We start from the raw sequence: 25,886 nt of genomic DNA on the forward strand, positions 1-25,886 counted from the left end.
CAGTAACAGGTATCAGCGTTTATTACTGTCTTGGCATTTCAGGTACACTCTTTGAAGTAACACAGTAAAAACAAGGAAAAAGAAGGCTGTGAAAAAGACCTACAACTGCAACACTCAACTGTGTGCCTTCCACCTCCCCTTTCCAATCAGATGGCAGCCCAAAAGGACAGGTACCAAACGGCCTGTGCTTGTGGGGTCACAGAAATTCTACATCCAGTCAGTTTCAAGAGAACAGTGAGTAGAACCACTGCAACAGACACACACACATACACATGCACACACATATACGAACATACACACACGTGCACATATACACACTTGAAAACACATACACACTCACATGCACACGCATGTATGAATGTGCGTGTGTACACACACACCACATAGAGAAAATGATCACATACACTTGCATGCACACACATACACAAAATGACACACAGCACAGAGAAATGAAGACATACATGCACACACAATTACATGCACACACACACATACACACACAAAAATGATGACCCACACGATGATGAAGATGGAAGTCTGCCCAGGCAGGGACACTAGACTGATGCTGGACACTATGCACCAGGAAGCATTCCCACATGAGCTGGACAGTGGCATTACTTCTAAATTGCTGTCCTCAGCTCCTTAGAGAACATGCACTGAATGTGACTGAGTACCCTGTATATCTTACATAAAAACTGTAAAGCTTTGCCCATCAGCTAGCAGTCACTTTCACCTGGCCACTTACTGGACATTTGACAATGGGGGAGCCTACATGGTTTGCAGAGTCCTCCCCGAAACAAGACACATTTTGCATCACATACCTTAAAGTAGGGAAGGAAGACACTGAGAGGCGGTTATGGTGAAGGGTGATCAGTGTTGTGACAGGCGGGTACACAGGTACAAAAGACTGTATCAGGTGTGCTTACTACAGTTCACTTCAGGGCTAAAGAGGAGAAAGTAAGTTAAAAGGCGCTGACAAGCTTTCTACATGAGATGTGAGCTGAGCAGGCCTGGCTGCAGGGTAAGGGCGGCTCGAGGCCTCTACTTCCTTATGGGATGACTAAAAATGTTTCCAGCATCCCCAAAGCCTCTTATGTACTGTCAAGGAGAATTCCTGGAAAGAAGCTGTTTCTGCAGAGACTGGCTGATTAATTAGAACCATGGTGATGTGGAAAAGTTGCAATGTTTCAGGTCTAGAGGCCAATTACCTTATCTCAGGCTAGCATTAGACCCAGAGAAGCCATTCCTTGCCCTCCTCTGTGGCAGAACTAACATCCCATGACTAACAGATAAAACCATTTGGTACCTATTAACTTAAAGGACCCCCTCGTTCACACCAACCCAAAGCTGAATATATCATCAGCATCCGAGGCCTACAGAAAAGCACGCCTCCATCTTGCTTCCATCACCTCTCTGATGTACCCACTAATGTATGTTGAATGTGCCTTTACTTGATAGTCTTTGATCTGTTAACTATAAAACATTACGAAACTGCTTCCATGTTGGAGCATAGAGTTGGGGTAATCTATATTTGTGTTCCTGGGCCATGCTCACTTAAATGAGGCTCTGGAATAAATAATCTCATCTTCTCTTTAAGGTGGGGGCTGTGTTTTGGTCTCTGACAATATCCAGGCTTCAGTCCCTCAGAGCAGTGCAATACAGCTAAAATTGGGTGTTTGTCTGTGTTTGTGACCTTCTGAAGCAGCCTTTCCATTCATGTGCAGCCTGCCCTTAAGAGCCAAACCACAGGCAACACAAAGGAGGGGGAGAAGTCCCACCACACTAGGGAAACTGAGCACAAAGGACAGGACATCTTACCACACATCTGCCATAGGAGAGTGACCCCATTATTAGAACGATATATTTGGGGAGTCAGATGGAATAGCACAAAAAGAATTTCCAATTTCTACCTTTATGACCTCAAATAAGCAACTTGCTCATTGGGTTAGCATTTTCCCCATTTTAAAAGGGAGAAAAAAATAGGCTGCAAATATACTAACATGTCTGCCTAGCACATGTGAGGCCCTGGGTTTAATCTCCAGCATCACCAAGAAAAAATGAAAAGTGGATTTTGGGTTTTTGGTGTTTTTGTTTTGTTTTGTTTTTTCAGAGTTGAGGGATGGTACTTAGTTGACAGCTTTACTGACAAGGAAGCTCACTGCTCAAGAGCGCCTGCTGAGCAGGCACTGTGGAGCAGGTGCTGGCTAACAGCTGCTCCTTGGATAGCTGCATTAACATGCCCTCTTACTTCATCTGGCTGCATCACTTTACCTGCTCTCAGATCTCCACAGGCTGTGCCTGTGGCTAACTCCTCCAGCCTAGACAAAGAGCATTCAGGAATGTCAGTTCTGATTGGCGAGAGATGCTTGTGTTATACTAGTATGTTTGAATTCATGCAAAAAGCCTTGACAGCACCCACAAAATCTCATAATAAAGATGAGAAAAGGTGACAGATCTCTGAGTTCAAGTCCAGCCTGCTTCATAGAGGGAGCGCCAGGACTATACAGAGAAACCCTGTCTCAAAAAAACAAAATAAACAATAACAATAGTATATTTTTTAAAACAGTAAAGGGCCATACAACAACAACAATAATAATAATAATAATAATTTTTTAAAACAGTAAAGGGCCATACAGGAAGAAAGCTGCTGAGGTCATAAGACAATACCTTCCTTAAGAAAACCCCTTCCCTTTTTTATTTCTAATTTTATATCTTTACTTTTATCGTATGAATGTTTTGCCTTGCAAGTATGTCTGTTCACCACGAGTGTTTCTGGACCCTGCAGAGGTCAGAATAGGGTATCAGATCCCCTGGAACAGGAGGTAGAGGCAGATAAGATCCATTATATAGGTGCTGGAAATATAACCCGTATTCTCTTCAAGACCAGCCAATACACTTAACCACTGAGCCATCTCTCCAGTCCTGAAGAATCCCCTTCCTAAGTCCAGCAGTATAACTGTTGGTTGACAGTTGAACTGATGTTCTGAAGGCTCCAGAGGTGCTTAGAACCAGGAGAAGTATCAGCATCAAAATCCAACAGCACAACTGTGTGCGAAAGGCACTCAGCCTTGTAAAACAATGAGCCCAGCTTTGCCCTCATCACAAGCTGAACAATGAAGCTGGCTCTAATCTTTCTGTTATTTCTCCCAAGAGACAGCACCTGATCTGTGTGCTTTTCCACCTACACTCACTTTAAAGCCCTGAGCAGCAGGGAGAGCAGATAAAGAAACACAGAACTGTTCTTAACAGAGAACTCTGGTCATGAATCAAGCACTCTCGAAGAAAATCCCAAGCCTACAGGGCTCCATGGGTGATTCCACCAAACCTAGAAGGAAAAACGCCATCAATCCCACAGACTATTCCAAAACAGAGACAAAACACAAATGCCAAGCCTATTTTACCAGTCTGGTACAAAAATCTGGTATACATTTTCTTTAAAATAAAGACGAAAAAAGAAACAAAAACAAAACCAAGCTTGTACCCATCTACCTAATTATTCCTTATGAATATGGATGAAAATGCACCACACAGATATTAGCAACAGGAATCTTAGGAGATCACACATGACCTCAGAGCATCAGGCATCTCAGGGAGGTAACATTTGAAAACAATGCAACAGGTTCACTATATTTAAATGACTAAAAAGGAACAATGAGAATCTCAGCTAAGGTAGTAAAAGTCTTTAACACATTATTTATCTCAAATAACTAAAATCTTCACGAAGCAAAAGAACAGAAAATTTCCTCAACCCGAAAAAGACCAAAAACCACCTATGAAAAACTGCAGGTGGAACTGGACTTAGGAAAGTACTTGTCATTCAAGTCTGGGGACCAAGTGTGATCCCCAGGAGAAAGGCCAGTGCTGGAAACTGGAGACATGAGTACCTCAGGGCTTGCTGGTAAGCAGATACAACCAACTCAGCAAGCTCCAGGTAAATAAGAATGCCTATCTCAAAACATAAGGTAGAGAGTTATAAAGGAAGATTTTCAATGTCAACTTCTGACCTTCATGTGTTTCCAAGATGTGTGTGTATGTGCGCACTTGTACACACACGTACACACACGCACACACACACACGAAAACATAAGCCACATCATAACCAACCACCTTGTATCATCCATGATCCTTCTGAGCACATGCCTGCACTGTGGCAGGAGGCCTACTCAGAACAGAAAGAGATGGCCAACAAACATAAACATCATTCAGATTAGAAAAGACAAAACTGTCATTATTCAGATAAAATAGTCTAGAAAGGCCCAAGTTATCTACAAGAAAGGCATCAGTAACCTTGAGTTCAGCACAGAGGCTGCATGGCTAAATAGAGAACAAGAACATTAGAAACAGAATTGTAATGATACCGAATAGTATCAGTAATATATTATTGTAATATTGAAATAGTATCAAAATGGAACATCAAGATTAATTTGACAAAGTATGCATAAAATCTATACAAAAGCAACTGCGAACACTCAGGTAGAAACCTTAAAACCTCAAAATGGAGATACATAGCAAGGTCACAGATAAGAAAAGGAATATTGTCTACATGACATTTCTCCCAGAAATCAACTGTTTCAGTCTGCAATCCCTATCACAGGCACAGTAGACATTTGTGTAAATCTTAAGTCAACCCCACAGTTTTAGAGTATGTGTGAACCTGAATGAATAGAGAAGGAAATTCTGAAAGAAGAACAAAGTTGAGAGACATATACTGCAGCCTTAGACTTCCTAAGCTCCAGCAACGAACACAGTGGGGACTGGTTGAAGGGACCTGCAGAGCCACCAAAGGAGTATCCGGAACTGGACTGGCATATGCACTGTGGGCTGGGTATTTGTTCTGTTTGCAGTGCTGGGGATTGAACTCAGGAACATGTACATGCTGTAAAGCACCTTACAACTGAGCTACAGTTAACTAGTGTCTGATAAAGATCCAAGGACAGTTCAGTGTAGGAGAGTCCACAAAACCCTGCTTGAACACGTAGACTATCCTGACCTGATCACACATAAGAACTATCATGAAGTAGAATGAAGGTCTTACTCTCCTCATTACTATGGATGTTCTTTGCTGTATCTGAACTCTTGACATCAAGCTTCCTCTGGGTAGATTAGCTCCTTGGATACAAGGGTATTTGAATGGTTGTCAAAAGCAAATGTACAATGGATTTTACTTTTAAGATTCACAAAGTTCAGCATAAAACTACAAAGTGGAACAAGCACTGCCCACCTAAGAGGCAATGTTAATCGCCCTGACACCTGGTCAGATCAGCAGATCCATGCAGCAGAAAGGGCCTTCCCTTCTGACCTCTGCTTATCATCCTCCGCCCTTGACACTTTTCTTGAGACAACTTCGCACTATGGCATCCAGAAATACTGGACACTGGCTCCTTGTTGTCACAGAGGTACTGTTTAAATGTGTGTGTGAATGGTGACATTCAGTAACAGCAATAGCTGCTACTGCTCCATCAAGGACATTCTTAAGTGAATGTCCTTAACCTGCTCTCTGGTTTTGAAGCTCGAAGGGTCTGGCAATGAAAAATAAAATTACCAGTGCGTGCTTTGATGCCACTGCATGGTGTCTGCTAACGGAACTGAGGTTTAACTTACAGACAGTAACAGTATAAAACATCAACGCAGAGGGAAAAGGCTTGAAAGACATCATCATCATCTCAGAAAACTCCATTCTGACCAGTAGGCCTATGATGCCTGAGGGTTTGGGGAACCTTCAAGGCTTCACACTTCGGTCCCCACTTGATACTTTGTGGATTCATTTCTGCAGCTATCAATGATCCCCATGCTCCAAGATAACCTATGCTGCCGGACCTGATGGGACCTTGGCATTGCAAACATTACTAAAACATCCATCTTTAGTTCAAACAGATCTCTCTACTCTCTCTCCAACGCAACAACAAGCACACACATGCATAAGCATAATAGAAAAGAATAACAAATCCCAGGATTAAAACTTCCAGGATTCTGAGTTAAATGAGGTATCAACATACAGATGCACACAGCAGGTTCACCTGGCCAGAGAAGGTAAGTCTTCATACTGTACCTGCCTCCCTGAGTACGCTCCCCAATCCTTCTTCTGATAGCCAACTCTTACCATCTTCCTTTAATTATTTTTTAAAATTCAGAAAATGGCCTTATAAATCCTATTATGGGCAGAAGTCTCAGATACATGAAAAAAAATGTCCTTAAATACAAAAAGAAGCCCCTGCTGGAGGTGGGGGGGAGGAAGAAGCAGGAAGGCAGGCATCACATGTCAAGCAGACATAGAGGTCAGCTTAGAAACTAAGGGAAACCAGAATAAATAACCAATCCCTGAGTATTTGTGAGACCCAGAATATTTGTTTTCATGATCTCTTTATGGCTCCCCAATAGTATTTCACAGAACTGATGTGTGGAAGATTGCTCCAGTATCAACTCCAAAGTTCACAGTGACTCACACTTTAAGAGTGTTGAGAAAAATGATTTGACTTATGACATGAATTACAACCTTTCTGTAACAGGAGGAGATAGTGTTTTAAGCTTCGAGAGCCATATGGTTTCTGCAGAGGGCAGCTACAATGGGCACACCAGTGTAGTGTCTCTATTCCAATAAAACTTTATTAGTGGTCACCATAATAGGAATTCCATATAATTTTGAACATCAAGTAATATTTTTAAGGTAGACATGGTGAATATGTCTACAGTTCCAGTACTCAAGGGAGCTGAAGCAGGAGGATCAAGAGTTTCAGGTCAGCCTGCACTATATAGTCACAACTTGTCTCAAAAAAAAAAAAAAAATAGAAAGTACCATCAAGCAACCGGGTTAACTGACATTTATAGAAACTTCACCCCCAAAGGGTTTTCAGAACAACAAGAGTAGGCATCAAAGCAAAGCATACCTGAGCTGTCCAGCAATCCTGGGCAGACTCAAACCACTGAATTCATACAAAGTATAGTCTCTGACGACACTGGAATTAAACTATAAGTCTATGATGGATCACAAGATCTTCTTTAAACTCACAGAAAGTACAAACACACACACACTCACACTTAAAAATAACATTGGTCAAAAAGATTCCATGGAAATTACAAAATGTTTTAAATTAAAAAAATTAATAGAACAAAATTTATAATACTACATGGCCACGGAAGAAAATTTTGCTTTACTATTTTTTATTAGACATCTTGAAATGCACAACCAAAGACTCACCTAAGGAAATTAAAAAAAGAAAACAGAAGTAAACCCTGATCAAGAAGAAAGCTTCTATCAACTAAAAATGATTAAATTCCAATGAAACAAATCATGAGAAGACAAAAATGGGTACGATAGAAACTATTTTTGAATTGTACGTTCTAGAGATAACAAAAGGGGCAAGAAAGGGAGAGAAGAAGGAAAAAAAGGAAAGGGAAGAGAAGAAAAGAGAAACAGAATTTACACTATCAAAAGTGAAAGAGAGCAAACAAAGCATGCGGGCTGCTGATCCCCAAAACATTGTAAGGACAACAGAGAAAAGCTAGGAACACTGTGTATGTAAATTCAACAACTTAGAAGAAATGAAACAACAAGCTTGAAGAAAACAAACAAACAAACAAAAATCACTACTCCAAATTAGTGAGGGATAAACCAGGAAGTGCTTAGCTGACTGATGGACACAGTTCATCTGTTAAACAACCCAAACAGCTTTACTTTAAAAAAGTGTATCCACAATTAAGAGGTAACATTTCACTAAAACAAACACCTTCCCAAGGAGACCACATTTTGGGAGGGATCTTGCTTACTCTCATCACCTAATCTACTACTAAGTTTGGGGGCTTGGAAGCACTGTTCCCATGCCAAGGTCCTTTCATGAATTCCAGACCTCAGGGTCAAATCCCGGGAACATGCCTATAAGCAATTCTGTCTTCAAGGTTTACAACCACTGTCTTATTTAATCTTTACTTACAGACAGAAAAATGAGCCAGTGGTTGGCCTTGATTTCCTTGCCTCCACCTGCAGACACAAAGCCCTGGCTTCCCTCTCTCACAGCGAGAAGCTCAAAGGCTTCGCTTTCTCCAGGTACAACAGAGCACTTCTGGTACCTGGGGTGGGGGAGATAAGTGATCCAGAAAAAGATGTTACATACCTATAACTTATAACCTGTAACTTCAGTTCCTAATTATTAAAATGCAATCTCCACAGGAAAAGACACTTAAGTCTCTGACCAGAAGAGAAACAAAAGGGGCCTGAGCCTGCATCTGACTTTTACTGATATCATTTGGGTCCAAATCATGCAACTAGCAAGTGGGAATAAGTAGAGGACTGCCCCAAACATGTACTACATGGAGAACTGAAGCCTAAGTGGACGAGAGAACAGGAAGGGGTGACCAAGGTCGACTGCACTGAGACCTTCAACACCGGGGCCCACAGCTGCAAAGGATGGAGCCCTGCAGTCTGGAAATCCAGGGCATGCCAGCCTGACAAGCTGAAACCCTGCATCTGGCCAGCACCATGGCAGACCCAAACCCAGCACTGTCCTCTTGGGCATAGAAGCTGAGCAAGGGAGATAAGACACATTAAAAAAAAGCCGTGGGGAGTTAGACAGACTTACCAAAGGGAAGATGGCCTCTCAACATGCTACTGGCTAGACTGTAACAGTTTTAAAACAGCCATCATAGCTACACTATAGTTTGTCGTAATGTCTGGCTGGCTTTAGCATCCAAAGCTATTCCTTCAGCATCAATGTTAGCTATGTGCTGAATCCACAATAATCAAGACACCTCCCCTTTCCACCTCAGTTATAGTACCACATATACAGAAAGCATTTACAGCCTCAACCTGAACACTGGTTCTCTCTAGTTCTGTTAACAACCAGACTACAATCAAACAGAATATTCACTATCAATACATAACAACACTGTCAATATACATTTATACTATTTGTGTGTTAGATATATAGTATGTTATTTATAGAATATATGATCTAATATACATATATTAATAGTGCTGCTCCCTCAGTTTGTTTCCCAAACACCTCCAACTGTGAGGGATGACATAAGTTTTCTCAAGGATGTCTGGAACACATCTGGGATTTGCCATCCCTGGGTTTCTCTAATCCTTGGATGCTGAAGCCAAACACTAATACAGACAGATAATGGCATAAATCAAGCCCCACTAAAAAGCATTTTTCCTAGTACGATAAATCTGGAGTAGGTGTCCCTAAACTACTCTGCCAAGCAGTGAGAACTACTCACAATTACAAAGCTCTCTTAACAGCTCATTAACTGAGAGAAACATGGCTCCTCTTGCAACGAACCAGGTCTACCTGATAAAAGTACTTGTTTCATAGTTTGGCAAGAATTACACGATCTACAGCAACATATTTGTCCTTTTATATTCTGCTTCTGAGACCAGTGTGATGATACTCTCCCACTATCAGCAAAGAAAAGCCAACATTAGAAAGTGTGCAAGTAAAATCAGATAGATATAGATAGATGATAGATAGAGAGATAGATAGAGAGATAGATGATAGATAGATAGATGGATAGATAGATAGAAAGATAGCTAGATATGTAAAGAGAGATTCACATAAACATATTACCTTAAGATATACATAACCAAATAAAAATATAACTGAGAACTACATAAGCAACTTTTCCTGTGAACATACCCATATGCTATAAAGATTTTCTGCAAGCTGGCATCCTACATGCCATAAGGAAATGCACATGATGCTATGCACATGCACACACAGTAACACTTTCTGAGGATAAGTTGAGGCTGAAATTCTCAACAATGGTTTTTAAAGATACAATTTCTGTGGCACTGCTGTAGGACACAGTGTACTGATGTTACAAGCTATCCTTACCACCCAAGTGTGACAATCTAGTTGCTCTGGAATCCACAGCTGTCTATTTTAGACCCATGGCTTTGGATGTCCTGGAACCCTCTCTCTTTCCCATCAATCTCATTAGGCTTTAAATGCACACTTCAAGCATGCCATTCTTGTGAAGGCTCCCTGCAAACTGCCATGAATTACATCCCAAAAGACCTATTCCAGCACCCCTCACACTTCCACCAAGACATCTTGACGAAGTTACACTTTCTTTTTCAAATCTTCTCTCCTTCTCTAACCATCTCCTACTGACTGATCATTCACTCTGTGTTTTTTTATTAAACACCTATTACAAGTAGCTGAAAAGGTATGGTTTACAAGGAGCTGACTGTCAGGAAGATATGCACATTAGTAGATCTTGTCAGATGGTAAAGCATTCTTTACAGACACAGCAACTCAGTAAAGGGAGTAACTGAGGAGGAGAGGTGTTTCACGCACAGCACTGGCCACAATATAGTTTTCCTAAATATGCCCAGGCAGACTACCCTTTCTAAGGCCAGGTTCTATTCCTTAGTCACAATTATGGTCCTGACAGTCAACATTAACACACTGACACCAGTAAAATATTAGCAGCAGCAGATAACATTTATTGAATATTGCTGCCTGTAGAGCAATAATGTTTTACACATGTTAACATATTTATTCTTCACCCGAGAGCTCTATAAGATGGCTACTTTTGCTATAGCCATGTCTTGAACCAAATGAAGAAATTTAGGGCAAGGCAGTTATTTGCCCCAGGACACACAGCTAAGAAGCAGGGCAACAAGACAGACTAAGCTTAAGATCAAATTCTAATCACCATGCACCACCATCTTCCACAACCAGTGTGGACATTCCCAAGTGACATCAAAACAAAACAGAACTCTCCATTATGCTATACAATTCATTTGATAGTGTTCTGAACCCAGAAGCAGTCTCTGGGTCAGGAGTGAATGAGCTGGTCCTGACTGTATTCAAACATCAAGCCCTGGAGGGTCCGAGAGGCCCCTGAAGGAAGATTAGCTGAGGGGCAGCAGGAAAGCAGACAGTAGCAGAAACAGACCAAAAGCAGGATGCTTTCCCACCAAGGAGCATCTGTTACAAAAAAAAGTAAAGAATCATGGGATTTGGCCCAAGACTCCCCTTCATATGCTTTGGCCAGTCAAGTTCCAAAGGCTAATCATCGGCCAGGATTCCAAAGGACATTCTCCCCACCACAGCAGCCATGACAACAGCCAACTCTACCACAACATGAGGGCAATTACATACCACCATGGAAGCTGTAAACCACAACACAGGCACTAATGGCTCTGAAAGCGTTTTGCTGTCATCCATTGGGCTTAGGGTCTGGGGCTGCACAACACTATGACTATGGTAATTATTGGATTAATAATTAGACCTGACCATTATACCTTGAGTTTAATGCGGAGCAAGAGTTCATAAATATAATTAGCAAGTTCCAAACATGGGCCAGGTTCAGAGTGTTGAATTAACACACAGCACTTGCATAGAGAACACATACCAGGATTTACTTTCTTTCAGTAGTATGGAGGCAGAGGCAGAGAGACTGGAGACTGGGTGTCTAAAAACACTGAGGAAGAAGGAAAAAGTCCCAACATGGCTAAGAACAAGATGCCACAAGTATGTAATGCACAGAACTGAGTGCTATCTGCTGCCCGTTCTTGGAGCTTATCCAGGATGGTACGGGCCAAGCACATTTTACATGCTTTAAAACGCACACGATTCTGCTCCTTCAGTATTTTTTTTTTCTGTATAATTACCATGTCAGGCACTCTAAGTTTCTCTCTCTGCAGTTCCCCGAGCTTTATGGAACTGTTTCAAGCAATAACGTTGACTATGCTGAAATAAGATGAGCAGAACAAAATGAACACAGGTCTTCCATTCCAGAAGCAACCTGCTTTTTTCACTCACAGGCTCAGTGGCATTATCTCTAAAATGGAGGCATTGGGACCCATCTGCAGGAGGCTGCTGTACAGTCTGGACAGAGTACTGATCTGGAGAGCAAATCCCAGACTGGTCTGGGCTGGTGGGAGCTACCACTGCCATTGTCTTCTTTTTAGTTCTGATTACGGAATAGCCCAGAGCTAATTCCTTGAAGCTAGACAAGAAGACCATTTCCTTCACAGGTCTTCACTGAGCACTACAAAATGAAGACTGTTTTCTCCTGAATTTCTGCTTTACCAACAGCCGGTGCAACTCACCTGCCAATTGGCCCCACCTTTACCATGTCTGCATCTCTTATCTCTGAATGGCCTTTACCTGTTTGTTCTTCTGCCTTTATTTTTCTATTTTAGTCACCCAACTTTATGGTAAGCCAAAGAGCTTTGAAAACAAGCGGACACAAACTGGAGTCTTGTCCCATTATGCTTAGCAACCTTATTCAGCTGGCCTTTCTGATGCTCAGCTTCCATCTGCCAATTCACAGGTGAGAGTCTCATTGACCATAAAGACAAGGGTTTCCACTTCACAGACTGCAGAGCATCAAGGTTAGGAGAAATGACTTTAGGAGAAAACAGAAGTAGTAATTAAAAAGCAGCACGAAAATCACACTCAATAAGGTAGGTATGGAATACAGTGGATAAGAAGCATAGCGGGAGAAAGAAGGGGAAAGGGGGGAGATCTTACCGAGTCAGTCTGAAATGCCACACCAAATCTTTGGCAATCACCCTGGCAGATACTCTGACCATTATACAAATAAGGCCTCACTGTGAAGTGGAAAAGAAGAGAAATCAACTCCATAACTCCCTTTCCTCTCAGCCTCCTATAATTCGAAAAAAAAGCAAGTAAATCAGCCTTGCTTCCACGTGTAGTATCTTCAGTTCCAAGCCAGCCATGTGACTTTAGGCCAGTCCCATCTCCGTGACAGCCTGTCTTCCCACTGGTGGGGTGGAATTCATGTCATCGATTTCAGAAGATGGTTCTGGGGACTAGGAAAATGCAGTTGGTCAATCTCCTGGCACAGCCTGATGCTTAGCAGGAACTCAAGCTTTAAAAGCCCAGCTTTAGTAATCATTCTGCAGCAGTGACAACTCATTTGATGTCTCCAAGATCCTGATGCGCAGTTTGAGATAATCAGAGTACATGAAATCTTTAAAGCCTGGCTGCAGATACTCCAGACACCCTGTAAATGTTCATTTCCTGCTGTACTCCCCAACGCTCTGCAGTAGGCAGAAAATTGGCTTCCTCCAAAGACATCTGCATCCTTACCTCCAGAGCCGACAATTATTAAGTAGTGTGGAGAACAGCTGAAGACAGAAGTACACTGGCCTTAAAGTGGAGAGATTACCAGGGTGAACCCAGTACAATCACAAAAGCCCCACAAATGAAAAACACAGAACAGAGATGATGGCCTCATGGTACTTCCTTTGCAGACAAAGAAAAGAGCCACAAGCCCATTCTGTGGCTAGTTTTCAGAGGTCAGAAGACAAAAGCCAGATTCTCTACAAAGCATAATACAGAGTACTCAGGAGCATCCACAGCGATCTCAGACCAGGACTGTGAGGTAATGAAGCCACTGTATTTGTAATAACTTGTCACCACAGCCACAGAAAAGGAACACACTGCCAGTTTGTCAGACTCATTTTAAGTAGATCTCAGAGATCTGAATCTGAAAATTGAAAAACAAAACAGAAAATAATTTTGCTTCCTCTATACAGGCATACCTCTCATTAACCTAAATTGCTTAAGGACGTCAGGTTAACTGAACTACGGTAATTGAGTGATCTTAACTGTGACGACCATGTTTTGTCCCTGAAGAACTGAGAGGATGTCAAACCACACAAGTACTCAGTAACAACGCAAGTTGCAACGGCGTAAGTCGAGATGCCAAGAAACCAAGGACAGAAGTACCCCGGCTCTGAGGAGGAGCCAGCTCAAGCAAGAGTGCCATTTTCAGAAGCTACGCAGGGGACTGCACACCTCCCCGAGCACTTGGCTGCCTCCAAGCACACAGCAGTAGGCTTGGCTGTGTCGTGGGTTTGGTCTGTCCTTTAAACTTCACACTGTGGAAGCCTGCTCCTTAGTGATCAACTCCCTGAAGGTAGTTAGGTCATAGGAGAACCACCCTGTGGATGAATCGATGCTGTCTAGGTCTTTAACAATGAGCTGCCATAACTCGGACTGCCTAGGTTTTCGGCTCCTTTTCTATGTAGTAAGTTTTGCTTCTATTTCTCTGCCACATCTAAGCAGCCAAGAGGTCCACACCATCACATGAGGACCAAGCTGTTGGAACTCTCCAGCCACTAGAATCATGAACCATATAAACCTCTTTATAAGTGAACTGGCTTCAAGTATTTTATCACAGCAATACAAAATGAACCAAGGCAGGTTCCAAGGCAATGCATGGCTTGAAATCTGTTGTTAAGTATTTTTATTTTTTGTAAAAAGAAGCCATACTACTCCTCTATGCATATCTATGGACTAGCAGTTGAGACTATCATTTTTTTCTTCTCCATGTAAGAAAGCCAAATCAACTTGATTGGAAAGGTTTATTATTGACATTTTCAGATAGATAAAAAAAAATATTCTAGAAAAGAGCCTCTTACAGGTCTTTTAAATAGAAATCCACTTTTATATAAAATGCATTATGTGAGTTATAAGATTATCATAGCTAGTTTCCTCATATTTCACTAATTCACTAGGAGGCAACAATTCACTTGGGCAAAAGAATTACACCCTTTACTCAAATCTGTAAAGTGTAGCAAAGGTCCTTGCCTTTCCCTTAGGCAAGGCCATACATACTAATCTGCTAGTCTGGCATGCCAATATGTCTGAGTCAGAGTACACACAGTGGCACTTCTCCACAGAAAGCACAGGAGGCAAAATACGCAAGTAAATAGATAAACAATCAATAAATAAGCATTGTCCACAAAAGGATCTTTCCTCCTTTTCGAGCCACTTTTATCCTGTGACCTCTCCTCATAGTAAGAAAGCTCCAGAGTACTACCTACTGTGGATCAGGCCCCTGCCTCTCTTTAGCGAGCAAGCCAGTACCAGAGTGCAACTCATAAGAAAGGCAATAGAAAGGAAGGTGCCCAGGTCTGCTTTCTACTGAGCCCTGAACCCTAAGAAAAGGAGCTGAGCATTAATCTTTCCTGGTTCCCATGTCAAAGGTTTATAGACTCTGTACTCTACATACATCATCAGGGAGCCAAGCACGACCTTGGCAGGCAGCAGGATTCATGTTCAAGAATCTAAAGATCTAGGACTAAGCCTTCACAGTTGATGTATTCATATACTTCAAAAGCATCCACAAAGAAATTGCAAACTGCATGGCGCCTACCATTATTAAATGTAAAGACAACTGGCAAAATGTGAGCCAACCCAAAGTCAGAAAAAGAGAAGCTTCCGGGGCTGTTGAGTCTTCTAGGGGGATGGGCCTGTGCTCCACTTCACTTCCTAGGCTCTGTATCATGCTGCTCTGTCCCACTTTAGCTGTTGGAGTTCAAGAGTGTGCCAGGATCAGTATCAGCGGCAGCAGCAGAGGGTAAGATCCCATTTTAAAAGCAGTACACCTGTAAGTATAATTTGGCTCACACACATTTTATGAAGATAAGAAAAAGTGATGAGAGGCCTGCCCTTCAGCCCAGCCCTCTCCTGTCGTGCTGCATCAACAACACAAACCTCAGGATGGAAACACAAATCTCAGGATGCACAAGCCGGACATAGCCATCTGAGAAATGACACATCTTAAAACCAGTTGCAGGACATTCAAAAGGAAAACAATCTACTGCCTTCCCTCACCAAAGCAACCTGAAAGAAGGACTCCTGAGTGAAAACACTGAGACCCCCTAGTTCCCTGCTTTGAAAACAACTATGCTGTGCCCAGCTTTCTCCAGGCTAAGCTCTGAGGACCCAACACTGCACAATAATGAGTCACATTCCCTGCCTATAAGATGCTTAGATTTCCCTGAGAGAAGGAACTCCAAAAATCCATTGTGACGGACGGATGCAGTGAGATCAGTGCCAAGTACTGCCCACACTAGGCACTGGGAGCCCAGATGGAAGAGGGCATGAGCATCCATAGCAGACAAGGAGCCTTTAGCCTTCAAGGAGGCCATATTTTGACACTAAGGAAAAGCATTCCTCCTCCAGACTCAGCAGCGACAGTGCCCAGTTCTCCATCAGGGTCACTCTGAAGTTCCTCTTCCCTCCCCTGACTAGAATAATGCACTACTTGCTCCTAAGCAGGGCCACGGTATCCACGATGTCTTTATTACAGCACTTACCACCCTACAATATAAATGTCTTTTAATTTGGCTGCTTCCCCACTGCGCTGGAAACTCTTTAAGCAGGGATAACATATTAGCCAGCTCTGTGTTCCAGCATGTAGCCCAACCGAGCCATGCTCCCACACTGTGTAAGGAGAGAGCCCCCTCTAGCCAGGGAAGACTGGGGGAAATCATGCCCTGCCTGCCTGCTAGTGGTGCCCCTAGAAGGCTATGGTTTCCTCAGCAGAAAGTCATGTTTCTCCTTTGTTTAACTCTCCAACCCTACACAAGTACAATCACTATGAATTCTTTACTGAAAAATCACCCTGTGTGCTAGCAAAACTGGTCAACCAAGAATCCTTATACTGTCTTATACTGTAGCTCTTCTTTGAAGAGCTCAAAGAAGCACCCTAGTAGCATAATCTCTGGGCCCAGTGTTCTATGCTGGACTCCCTGAAGGAAAGAAACAGGAACACATGTGCTGCTAGCTCACTAGACTGGATTTGAAGGACCTAGCAGCATGTCTGCACCTGGCACAGATTCCCCCAAGACCACTGAGGGAGGGAGACCCTGAAGTCTGCGAGTGCACTGCTTACCTGACAAGGGCTGAGAAAAGGAAAGGCCTATAGACCAGAAGCATCCAGAGCATGACCTAGCAATTGGTAAATTACACCTCCTAATGCTTTGCTCTGTATTCTACACTACTAGAGACCATGAAAATACAGAGCAAGCCTTCGGCCTGGTGGTGCATGCCTGTAACTCCAGGAAGGGGAGACTGAGGCAGAAAGATTGTGAATTCTACATCAGTCTGGGCACTTAATGAACTGATACCAGCCTGAGCAACACAGGCAGACTCTGCCTGAAGAACTGAAGAAATGACCCGAACACTTAGAATTCTGATTCTCTATTTGTTCTGATTAGGGTTTTACAAAATGATGGACATCAAGTCAAAAAGCAGAGGAAGTCTTTTGCCAGTGTGTGTAAGAAGCCTAGAGATGCAGAGATACTGAAATGTAAAAACAGAAGAAAAGCAGTAAATGGTTGCTAACTGAATTGGAACCTCAGAAGGTATTAGGTGTCTCCGACAGCAGCAGCCCTGTGGAGGTCCTGAGTGTGCTAAGTTCACCCAACCATACAGTGTCCTTGGGTGGAACTGTGAACCAGTCTAAAGATAGGGCTGAGGACACTTGCTGCTGCTGCCAACAAACCAGCAGGCCTGCTGGTGAATGGAAGAACTGCTTAGCCACTGACCTTTCAGACTGACCTTTGACGTCTAGGAATAATGATAAATCCAAAAGTAAAATAAAATAAGGAGACAATTAGGAAAAGCCTAGTTTGTCCCAGAGTCACTGGAGATGTCTTCTGTGGGGGTAATCATATTTCCACATCAAGCTACTATGGTGTGCTGTGGCCATCAGAGCTCCACATCAGTGTCAAAGACTACCCCAGTCCAGACGGGGTGACATTTCCTGATGGCATACCATCCCTCTGAGAATAGCGTCACTCCTGATAAAACCCTCTTGTCACTGCTCTCAAGAAGTCCCTTTATAAATCCATTAAAGCAATAAATTACATCAAGAAAAAATGTGAGAGAGAAAAAAAGCTTATCCCGTAACAAGAAGTATGTTGAGGGTTGCTTTCTTCTTCTTCTTCTTCCAATTGACTAGGGCAAAATCTTGCCTCTCTGCTAAGCCTGAAAGAAACATGTAAGGCTACAGGAGGACCAGGGGCCTTAACCCACACTGTGGCTAGCCTTCAGCCAGGCCTTTACTAAGAAAGTGCCAGGCTGTGAAGATGGCTCCATTTGTGTTTGCCACGCAAACGTGAGAACCTGAGTTTGGATCCGCCAAGCCAAAAGCTAGCTGCAGCAGCCTGTGTGTAAACCTAGCACTCGGGTAAGCAGACAAAAAGAGCCTTAGGACTAGCTGGCCAGAGAGTTTAGCTGAATCAGCAAACTCCAGGTTCAGTGGAAAATCTTGTCTGAAGAAATAAGGCAGAGCACAACTGAGAAGGGCACCTAATTTAGTCCTCAGGCCTCTGCATGTGCGTGTGTGTGCACACCACACACAGAAGGCCTCGAAAACTTACTCTCCTGAGTTTACACAATTATTTTCCCAATATGATAATACAAAAAGCACTGAATAATTTAAGTAAAATAGTTAAAAAGATTCTCATTTTACAGGCATATTGGCAAGTTGCAAGGCACTGGAAAAACCTACATAAGAGAAAAGAGCGGTCTGCGGTACATCTAGCTCACAGTCAGCACGTGTTAGTTCGGACACGTGCCCTCTATTATGCCTCTCCTGAGGGTAAGGGTAAAACAAGACTTTTACAAATCTCGTACTTAATCTGTAACATGTGAGCTGACTCACCTCACTAGTCTGGCACGCTGCTTGTTTTTATAAAGCCTTATCAGAGTACACATGTACTCACTCAAATACATACTGTCTACTGTCCTTTTCTGCTTTACCAATATGCTAAAGGGAGTTTAATAGAAGGCATACCTCAAAAATATTTAGCCTTTGGTTTTTCCAAAAAAGAGTCTGAGTTCAGCATGAAGACAATAGAGAGATAACAATTTACAGGCACAAATCTGTGTCCCAGACCTCTGAGCAAGGAGCCTAAACCAGACTCTGGTTTATAGGATCATTCCACCCTGAAAACAAACAAAACAAAAAAAAGGGTACAGTGTAAGATGGGGCTGATTTCAGAGCAAAGGCAATCAAGCCCTGGAACAAGATGCTGCCCCAATACCTAAAGCCACAGATCCTCAATCCCTGTATATAAAAGTGTGGTGCTTACTTACATTAAGCTCTTCCTGTCCTCTGGAGTCACTAAATGATCACTACAGCTTGTATTAGTAACTACTACTATGCAATCATGTATGATTTACACAACAAAAAATATGTACATGTTAAATAAAGATTCTACTCTTTTCAAATATTTCTGATACATCCTTGGTTAAAAACACTGATGTGGCTGGAGAAATATCTCAGTGGTTAGGAGCTTTGTCTGTTCTTCCTGAAGTCCTGAGTTCAATTCCCAGCAACCACATTGTGACTCAAACCCATCTACAATGAGATCTGATGCCCTTTTCTGGGGTGCAGGCATTGTATATGTAATAAATAAATAAATCTTTAAAAAAAACACTAATGTGGGACCTATGGATCTATAGCAAACCAACTCTACTCACATTAGATAATCCCATCAAAAGGACCATGGGTATAGGGCAAAGGGCTCCTAGTAATGACTCAGGGACAATGTGAACATCCACTTAGACAGTTAATGTTCATAACTTATCGATTAAGATAATCCACGTATGCACAAGATAAATGAGATAAGCTGAACAGAGAGGGGGGTAGGGTAAAGGAGTCTAGACACAGAGAGGGCAAAACAAATGTCCCCTTTCAGTGGAATGAGAAGTGGTAAATGTAACTGGAATGGAGGGGGCAGAAAACTGCTATTTTATAAATACAACACCCATAGTCATGTTTCAGGTAGGAAATGAGTGGGTGCTAAAGTCTGTGAGGGAGAGTCTGGCAAAAACAGAATATTTAGGCTTAAGGTATCTCTGCAGTAAAGCACCACGTAGTCACAAAAGGAGGCGATTTACTTTGGGGGAGAGGCCGGCATGACTTCAAGCAGTCACCAAAGCTGAGGCTTCTGCAGCTTGTGCCCTCATGCACAGAAGCACACACGGTCTCCTACAACCCTGCAGAAGAACCAGACATCCCAAACTTAGCGATGTTCGACCACAAACGCTAGCATGTCGTCAGAGGCAGGGGAAGGCAGAAGGCTGCTGACACCAATAAAACACTGGGAACCTGGTACCTGGGTGTATTGCGGGCACTGGATCTAGACCATTCAAGGGCAGAAATGGAACAAGTGGCAAAAATGGGTATGGAGGGCTGAAGAGATGGCTCAGAGGTTAAGAGCACTGTCTGCTCTTCCAAAGGTCCTGAGTTCAATTCCCAGCAACCACATGGTGGAGCATAACCATCTGTAATGAGATCTGGTGCCCTCTTTGGCATGCACATGAGGGAGAGTACTGTATAAATAATACAAATAAATAAATCTTTAAAAAAAAAAAGGGGTATGGAGCTGGGTGAGAGGCCAGCATCACGTATGAATGTTAACAGTGCTTCAAGAAAAGGCCTTTCCTGTTAGGAAATATGCAGAGATAAACACTCAGAGGCCCAAGCCATTGCAACACACACATCACCATCAGCAGTAGTGAAAACAGACAGAGAGGGCACAGAAGGAAACCACAGCAAATGTTAACTGGTGAAGCCATGTAGCTGGTGCACAGGAGTCTGAACACTAGCCTTTTAATGTTTGTGTAAGCTTAAAATTATTTCAAAATAAATGTTTCTTTAATGCCAAGGAGAAAGAAGTACATGGAAAATTGGAGAAGACACAGATACATAACTACAAGATAGCATGAAAGGCAGGGACATGAAGATGCGGGAAACAGGAAGTTACATATAGTGTGGCTGGCGCCATGTCATTGACCTTTTGGTACTCAGCATCTGGCTCATAACTCATTAACAAGAAAGCCACCTGGTCCCGAGAAAAGCGGAGTAAGCTTCATATCACTGCCTTCTACCGCAGCACATAACCCACTCTGTAGTTGGTTAGCATGTTCACTGCCCAGACTGGCTCCTGAACATTCGATGAGAAACACTGTGAGGGAGAGGAGGCTGGAGAAGACAGCTCTGTGGTTAGGAGCTCTTGTTACTCCTGCTGAATGCCAAGTTCTGTTCCCAGCACCCATTGGGCAACTAACAACCCCAGCTTCAAGAGATCTGATGCCCTCTTACAGACTCTACAAGCACGCATGCAAACATGCAAACACACACACAATAAAATCATCAAAAGGATTGATTTGTACACTAAAAACGAAAATGAAGGGGATGGGTGACAGCAGCAGCCATTTTTGCCCTAAGCTCTCAACACACCCAGTCTTCCACAGCCACTCCTCACAGCACCAACCTGAAACACCACAAACACTGCAGAGCCCAATGTATTTGTTTGTTCACCACTTTGCAGACAGGAAACTGAGGCCGAGAAGAGTTAATGCAGCCACGGTCACAACACAAGAAAGGCAGAGCTAAGACCTGAGCCCACATTTGCTGACACAAAACTTAACTATCCTGTTCTGCAAAATAGTCTGAGTTCGACCCCAGGATCACTTCAGCTAACTGGGGCTTGCATGCAGCGTAGGAGCTAAGACAAGGGATCTTTTTTAAGTGGTTAACTTCTGGTTATGCTCTCTGGGCACAAATGGACTGAAAGCAAGAGACAGGGAAATGAAGGCAGTAAGAAAACCCAGTCTACACATACACACACACAGAAAACAGGTAATTAATTCACTCTGCACCAGACACCTTAGGCAAGGGCCAGGTCTGAAACCCAGATATAAAACGTAGCTCTTAGGGACCAAAGAGGACCATCTGAAGCCCTCCCCTTAGTTATCACTGTCCTTTAATCTCAGTGACAACAAATGAGCTAAACACAGAGGCAAACTGTTCTGTTTCAATTAAGCAGTATTAAATATTCAAAGTTAAATTCAGTAATTCAAAATTTTATGTACCACTTGCATCAATGAAAAACATTTTTTGAAATTCTTTTTTTTTTTTTTTTTTTTTTTGAAATTCTTATAGTCTCTTGATACCGTGATCCAGTATTCTGCCCTTTTAAAAATCACTTTTCAAAAGAGGTGTCTTTGTTTTTCCAAGCCCTCCTGTGGCTCTCCACCCGGCACTGGCAGGCCCCCTCACCACTGAAGTCAATAGCAACAGAAGGCAAGAAGAGGCAGAAAACCCCCCCGCCAGCTAACAGATCTTTTCATACTGCCACTTGCTTACCTGTCTCAAACTTTGATATACATGCAAACCAACTGTGAGAACTGTAATTCCCCTTCCAAGAAACAGATTGCAGTGGCCCGAAGCCACAAGACAGACCATCCTAGTATCTACTTAAGAAAGTGTTCAGTCCAGTGCTTCTATGAGTCCTAAGTTTGCCTCCTGACTCAAGCACGTAGATTACACAGTGACCAGCATTACTTTATCTCTAGAATGAGAAGAAAACTAATTTCACTCAGACTCAAGACTGAAAAGCAAACTAGCAACTGAGCACAGCATCCATTTGGAACTCAGAAACACTAGCAACTAGGCAAAAACACTCCACTGTGTCCTGAAATGCTGTGATGATGGAAGGTGAAACCCTTCGATTTGTCCAGTTTCTTAACTTGTGGGACACTCAGTTTGCCCATCCGCAAACCAAGGACCCATGCTCTGTTTGTATGGTTGATGCTTTATACATATGTAATGCATAAGTGCTGTCCAGGAAATAACCTAATTTAAAAAAAAAAAAGTAGAAATGCATGAAAAGGCAAGCTTGTACATCAACACTAATTTGAGTTCAAGTTAGGAGTGGAAGGATCTGCAGCTACGCGGAGCGCCATCTGGTGGAAGAAATGCAGAGCATAGCCATAATTCTTGTGCAAAAGAACACAGGAAATTGAGAATGAAAACTGCCCCTCCCAACTCCCTTCAAATTTCTCAATGGGGCCTCAAACCACTAGTGACCCCAAGTGTAGGATTTATGCTGAAAGGAGAGATCAAAGTGGGTTGCTCTTTCACCAGAACACCTTTAAAATCCTTAAAACAGCAGCAGAGGCACATTGGTGAAAACCATGGAAATTTACAGCTTCCCCACTCAGAGCAAGCTTCTTGTGCTAAGGAGGCTGCAGTGTCCAGACACGCTTAAGCTGTGCTCATAAAAATGTTTATGAAACTTCATTTGTTAAATTTAGGCTTCGTATGTTGTGCCTTGACTAGCATAATGAAACCAACTGTGCTGCTGATTCTGATGGGAATGAAAGAAGCTTCCTAAGCCAGGAATTTCTCTTCCAGTGCTTCCTGGACTGGAAAACTAAAATCATCCTAATCTCATAACATTACCATAAGTAACAGGGCTAAGATCTGTGTGTCATCACTAGACACAGTGTGTCTGGAAAGTAACACCCGTACTCACACATCTGTCTTGGGCCGGTCTACAAAAATAGCAGGAAATAATATAGAACGTACTGCATGTTCTGCATTCTACACATATAAAACATCAATCACACAAACAGAGCACGGGGTCCTCAATTTGCGGATGGGGAAACTGAGTTTCCCACAAATTAAGTAACTGGACAAACCCAAGGGTGTCGCCTTCCATAATCACAGGATTCTTTCTGCACAGTGAGCTTCTTGTTAGAGATGCTATTCCCTAAGTAAATGCCACCCACCAGCCTCCACGCTGGTGGGTGCCCAGCCTGCTCCTCTGTACCATAGGGACTCTCTTCTGCTCAGCAGATCAGTTGTGCAATGCTTTGCAGTTAACTTAAGGAGCTGTAGTTGTACCAGCCACAGTTCCTGCTCCCACACTTTCTGATGCTCAGGCACAATTCATAGTGACCTTGGTTAATTATCTGACCTTCCCTACCTGTAAAATGATAAAATTATTTTTCTTTTTTCTTTTTCCTTTTTTTTTTTTTTTTTTTTTTTTTGAGACAGGGTTTCTCTGTGTAGCCCTGACTGTCCTGGAGCTCACTTGCTCACTTTGTAGACCAGGCTGATCTCGAACTCACAGAGATCACCACTGCCCAGCATAATTTATTCTTTTAACAATGTTAGTTAGTCCTCTTTCAGTGGACTAGGGGAAGGGGATTGGGGGGGATGAGGGAGGGCGGCATGGGGGTTGAGGGAGGGGGCTTCAATCCGGATATATAAAGAATAAATTGTGAAGAAAAAAATTAAAATTAAAAGAAAAAGAAAAAAATGTTAGAAATGAAATAAAGCATGTAAATGAGAAAAAGTCCTTGATAAATGCTACCACAATTAGCAATTACACAGCATATATGTTTAAATATACTTCTTGTGGAAACAGGATCTTGTCTGTTTTTTTTGTTGTTTTGTTTTTGTTTTTTCTTTTTGAGCTTGGCTTTAAAGGGTGTGGACTTTCTCACTTTCCTCCCTACACCACAAGCTAAGTAAGACTCTAATATTCTGTGAACCAGCTGATCCCTTGGCAGACCAAGAATTTTTTAAAAAAAGAAAAAAGAGCACTGGAGTTCCCCAGGACTCCTTCCACACAGCAGGCCCCAGGGAGGATTTCACTTGTACATTTTCTCTGCCATGTTGTGCCACTTTCTCTGACTCCCGAGATGCACGCCTGAGTCAGTCTACTCACCTTAAACACCACCAAACACTCAACAGTGTTGATGCTCAGGACACAGTAGGCGGCCTTTCTGTTAAAGCACATTTTCAGACACCTCTTTTAAAAATTCATCATTGCCAATGGAAATTCCTAATGGGCTTCTACCATAATCAAACTTTTATTTAAAAACAACACTGAGTAGCAGCCTTTTATATCCTTTCTTAAAGTATCTGTTCAAAGCACTGAAGATTTAAAGTTCAGATCTGACAACAGGTTCCACCTCCAAAGCTTTCATTTTGGAGTCAGAGATGCCTCCCTGGGGGTGGGGGTGGGGGAAGAGGCAAGGCAGGGATAAAACTATGGATCTTGCAAGGTCCTGTGTAAAGATATTGCACAGAAAGTGTGGGACACTAAAGCGGTCCTACATGCAGTAGCTTGAATTGTAACCATTTATAACCACTGTCCCAGAGCTAAGAGCACCTGCTTACTGTTTTGATAAAAATGTATGCCTTTTTCTATTCTTTCAGTCTGGCAGATCTGAAAGAATCCGTGGCAAAGGGATCTTTGGATACTGTATTGGCTGGTTTTGACACAAGCTAGAGTCATCAGAGAAGAAGGAGCCTCGGTTACGAAAACACCTCCAGGAGATCCAGCTATAGGGCATTTTCTCAATTAGTGGTCAATGGAGCGGGGCCCAGTTCATGGTGGGTGGGGCCATTCCTCGGCTAGTGTCCTGAGTTCTGTAAGAAAGCAAACTGAGCAAGCCATGGGGAGCAAGGCAGTAAGCATCACCCCTCCTTGATCTCTGCAATAACTCCTGCCTCCAGGTTCCAGCCCTGCTTGAGTTCCTGTCCTGACCTCCTCCAATGATGGACTATGATCTGGAAGTGTAAGCCTAAAAATTAAACCCTTTCCTGCTCAATTTGCATTTTGGTCATGGTGTTTCATAACAGGAATAGTAACCCTTACTAAGACAGATACTCAAGTTGAAGCTGGCATTCTTAGCATTTCAGTCAGTCCTCTGACTTCCAGTTTCACAGTCTCAGTGGCACACACATTTAATCCTAGTACTCAGGAAGGGAGAATGGCAGGCAGATCTCTATGAATTTGAGGCCAGCCTGGTCTACATTGTGAACTCTAGGCCAGCCAGGGCTACATAGTGAGACCCTGTCAAAAAAAAAAAAAAAAAAAAAAAGGAAAGAAAGAAGGAAAAGAAAAAGTTTATAAGACATGTGCCAAGAGCTTTCAGGATTCAAGTTTGACTCTATCTATTAAAAAAAAAATCATTCCATTATGGATTTCAGAAGAAAAACTGATTGTACTGGAGTGCAGTGGCTTAACGAGTTTCTCAGGAAAGAATAAAAGTAAATAAACATCTGATTCTAAGCAGATCTGAGAACATCTTCTCATTATCTCCTGACAAAGACCCCTACTGTTCCACCACACTTGGGATCCTGCTGGCTTTAACACCACATTCACTTAGTGCTTCCTTTCCTTCCTCACTGATGTCCTTCCTCAGTGTTGCATGGACATTAGAGACTTCATCCTTACTGCCTAGGCCTGGTGCTCCACAGCGGTTATGGGCAGAGCTCTCAATGGCTTTGCATGCCCAGCA

At 42.6% G+C, this 25,886-nt stretch overlaps 1 protein-coding gene across 9 annotated transcripts in view; it reads right to left on the bottom strand.

The window, feature by feature from the left end:
• Positions 1-25,886, bottom strand: part of Khdrbs3 (KH RNA binding domain containing, signal transduction associated 3) — a 168,395-nt gene that overhangs the window by 137,260 nt on the left and 5,249 nt on the right. The window contains exon 1 of one of the 9 annotated variants that reach the window (XM_060389322.1): positions 12,483-12,622. The exons of the other annotated variants lie outside the window; for them this stretch is intronic. The gene's annotated coding sequence lies outside the window, so the exon portion shown is untranslated. Of the gene's footprint in view, positions 1-12,482; positions 12,623-25,886 lie in introns of those variants that run through there. 9 annotated transcript variants of the gene reach the window in all.

This window comes from Meriones unguiculatus, chromosome 8, assembly GCF_030254825.1.
Source record: "Meriones unguiculatus strain TT.TT164.6M chromosome 8, Bangor_MerUng_6.1, whole genome shotgun sequence".
NCBI classification, from domain to species: Eukaryota; Metazoa; Chordata; class Mammalia; order Rodentia; family Muridae; genus Meriones; species Meriones unguiculatus.